At 48.3% G+C, this 3,621-nt stretch overlaps 1 long non-coding RNA gene across 1 annotated transcript; it reads right to left on the bottom strand.

The window, feature by feature from the left end:
- Positions 1 to 421: 421 nt before the first annotated feature.
- On the bottom strand, positions 422 to 2,848 carry LOC129632961 (uncharacterized). Its single transcript, XR_008704772.1, has 3 exons — positions 2,632 to 2,848; positions 1,257 to 1,373; positions 422 to 1,102 (listed from the first exon to the last, which is right to left on the bottom strand). It is a non-coding gene; the product is annotated as an uncharacterized LOC129632961 (long non-coding RNA).
- Between the last annotated feature and the right edge of the window lie 773 nt (positions 2,849 to 3,621).

Raw genomic sequence — 3,621 nt, 5'->3', positions numbered from 1 at the left:
AAACTGAAATATTTATGGTACAATATTATGTTAGTTTCAGGTCTACTAAAAGTAACAACTTTTAAATCAGATTTCAAAGGCCTCAGTTTTCTCATCTAAAAAAATGAAGATGGCAATAGGACCTCACTCAAGGGGACTGAGAAAATTGTACTGAGAAGATTCCAGCAGACCACTTCCTAGGTGTTCTATAAGTGTCTGATGCAATTATCCTAACTTCAGACAGGCCTCTTGTACTCTCTGGACTCAAGTCAGGCTGAGATGGGCATCTTCAGACATCCTTGAGAGGACGTGGGGAGAGATCTCAGTGACATAGTTTATGGTTAGCCATCCTTAGGGGGAAGCTTCCAGTCTCCCTCAACTTGCCTTAACTGCAGAAGTGTAAGTTTTCCCTTTCAGATCAAGGGATAAAAAGGCATCCCAGATCTCTACTTCTTCTCTGCCAATCCCAAGCCTCACACTGAACTGATCTGTGAGGGGAAAACATAAGCCTCCTCCTCCACATTAATTTCAATAGTTGCATTTCAAGCAGCAGACAATAAGTAGGCTTTTCTCTTTCCTTTATAAGGTGGCCAATCTGGGGGAAGGAGAAAGACTCAGGATAAGACTGGCACCAAGGAACAGGGTAAGACCAACTGGTCTCTATTCATGGAAGTACCTGTGGCATCAGCATCTCACCAGGTGCAGTGAGTCATAGGCTCCCTCCCTGCCCCTTGTCACTGCGGGAAGGAAAGGGACAGTGGCAGCTCCTGGGATGCTGCATGTGTTTGCAACTTGGAGAGGAATTTCTCATCCCTCCCTTGTTCTTGTCTGCATGCCTACTCCTGCTAGGGCACCTCTGACACAGTCCACCTGCAACTTCTTCCAAGATCCTCTTCCATGTTGTCCCAGGAGCTGTTTGGTTTTATCTCTTAGGATCTGAAAATGTTCTAGCCAAAGGGTTTTTTTGGTCATATTCATGTTCTCACGTTTTTGTCAAGTAGGGAATATAAGGAGGTTAACTTCTCTCGCTCTTTCTGTCTCAGAAACTCAGCCAGTGCCACATCAACACAGAATTAGGAGTCCTGAGCTCAGAACTCATGCTTTGTCTCCAAGATTATCCAACCTGTAAGAAATACCAGAACTTTCCTGAGATCCCTATCAGCTGGACATTAATCAGTATCTCACCTGAAAGAGGTGGTTTCTACATTAGATTTCACAGACTAATAGATGAACTAAACATATCTCTCCTGCCTTGGACAAAATATATTAATTCTTACCCCGAGTCACAAAGGTTAATGCTTAAGAGGCAGCCTGCTTGCGTGTGCACTTCACCACCTGTTGGCTACATGACCTGGAGCTCAGGTCTTTACTTCCCAGCACCTCAGTTTCCTCATCTGTAAAACAGAGACAGGAATCATATAACTGGCAGGGTTCATGGCAGGCAGACTGCCCAGCAATAGTAAAGACTCTGATGATACAGGCTATCAGTGACCCTGGCATGGAGAAGAAGGAGCTTCCAAATTCCAATTCAGCTCAATATTTAGGTTGGTATAAATAAGCCCAGCTTCCTGGGTGGCTCAGTGGTAAAGAAGCCTGCTAATGCAGGAGACACAAGAGACACTTTGATCCCTGGGTCAGGAATATCCCCTGGAGTAGAAAATGACAACCCACTCCAATATCCTTGCCTGGGAAATCCCATGGACAGGGGAGCCAGGTGGGCCACAGTCGTTGGAGTTTCAAAGAGTCAGACACGGATGAGTGAGCGTGCATGCACAAATAAGCACAACACATTCTTCACTGCACATCTTTGTCCAAGTTTCTCACATCCCTGGTTCTTTTCCCACTGACTTGATACTGGTTTTCTGCCTCTTTCCCTGTCCCCTCCCAGCTCCATCTCCCCAGGTACTTCTGCCCAAAGAGATCTCTCCTGTTTCCTTGCTTGTGGGCTTCTCTTGTGGCTCAGCTGGTAAACAATCTGCCTGCAATGCAGGAGACCTGGGTTCCATCCCTGGGTTGGGAAGATCCCCTGGAGAAGGGAAAGGCTACCCATTCTAGTATTCTGGCCTGGAGAATTCTGGCCTGGGGTGGCAGAGAGTCTGTCAGAACTGAGTGACTTTCATTTCACTTTCACCCCTCCTTCTTTTCATTTTCTATCGATTCAATGGACATGAATTTGAGCAGACTCCAGGAGATAATGGAGGACAGAGGAGCCTGGGGTGCTGCAGTCCAAGGAGTAACAAAGAGTCGGACAGGATTTACAGGCTGAACAACAACAACCTTTACATTCAAAGCAGAACTGTAAAAGGATTCCTTTTAAGCCACCCATGAAGGCAGGCCCACTGCTGGGCGCATGCTGGAGACGAGCAGTTGGGAAAAGTGGAATGCCTGGGCTATGGAGACCTTTGTCAGAAACTTGCGACCTACGCGCAAACCACTTTGTGATCTCCTCGGGGTGCTGCGGGGCTGCGCAGAGATTTGCAAATCCTGAGCTCAGGACTGTGAAGTCCGGGAAGGGAGCGTGCGCTGCGTGCGGAGGCGACTATTCCAATAATAGCCGCAGCCCGGGAGGATGGTGCGGTGACTCATACCCCTGGCGCATGTCCCCAGGCAGCGGTGTGGGCGGGGACGCGCACCAGGACAAGGGGGATTTACCTGGGGAGGCCGCCTGCAGACACTGACTCGGGAGGGAGCCGAGGGCACTAGGGCAGCGACGCTGACTCACACGGGAAAGCCAGAGGGCAATGACCAAATTTGAAAGAGCAAATCGCCTCTGTCTGGGAAGCTCTTAGAGAAACAGGAAGTGATCAGCTGGTACCAAGCTCAGGAAGGGAAAATCACCTGTCGTCGTGCCTTTGTGCTTGCTGAAATTTATCAAGATGAGCGTCTGCTGAACGCAGCACTGTGCTTCTGAGAAGTGAGACGCATCATTCCCACTCCTATGCTCCCTCTCCTTCTACCCCCTCCACCCCACCCCCACCCTGTCATTTTCAAAGCCTGCTGCGGGAGAATCCTGGTTCAAGCTCATTCCCACCCTCACGTGGAATTATTACTAATATAGCTAACATCTAGTCACAGACATCTGTTATCACAGATGACTAGATAACATCCAGTCATCTAGCAAACTCTAGGAGTTGGTGATGGACTGGGAAGCCTGGTGTGCTGCAGTCCATGGGGTTACAAAGAGTTGGACATGACTGAGTGACGGAACTGAACTGAACATCTAGTCACAGCCTTCGCGTTCAGTTTTTCAGGCTGTGATTAACTGAAGTGGTGGCCAGCTGAGAGGGTACTCTGCCCACCAAGATAACAGCCGGGACACCAGCCTAAGCCAGTCCAGAGGAAAGGAAATCTTTTCTGGTATGTCTACCCAAAGGAGAACAGCATTTTTTTCTAAATAGCACACCATTCTGCATGCTAGCAGTGGTCCTGTTTACTGAGAACTTACTCTATGCCTGTCTGTGTGAAGAATTTCATACACATCGGCACATTTAATTCTTATAGCAATCCTAAGAAGCTAATTCTTGAAAGTGAAGTCGCTCACTCGTGTCCGACTTTTTGTGACCCCATGGACTGTAGCCTGCCAGGCTCCTCCGTCCATGGGATTTTCCAGGCAAGGATACTGGAGTGGGTTGTCATTTTCTT

The sequence above is a fragment of the Bubalus kerabau genome, chromosome 18, assembly GCF_029407905.1.
Source record: "Bubalus kerabau isolate K-KA32 ecotype Philippines breed swamp buffalo chromosome 18, PCC_UOA_SB_1v2, whole genome shotgun sequence".
Taxonomy (NCBI): Eukaryota; Metazoa; Chordata; class Mammalia; order Artiodactyla; family Bovidae; genus Bubalus; species Bubalus kerabau.
This window is presented reverse-complemented; position numbering and strand designations above follow the sequence as displayed.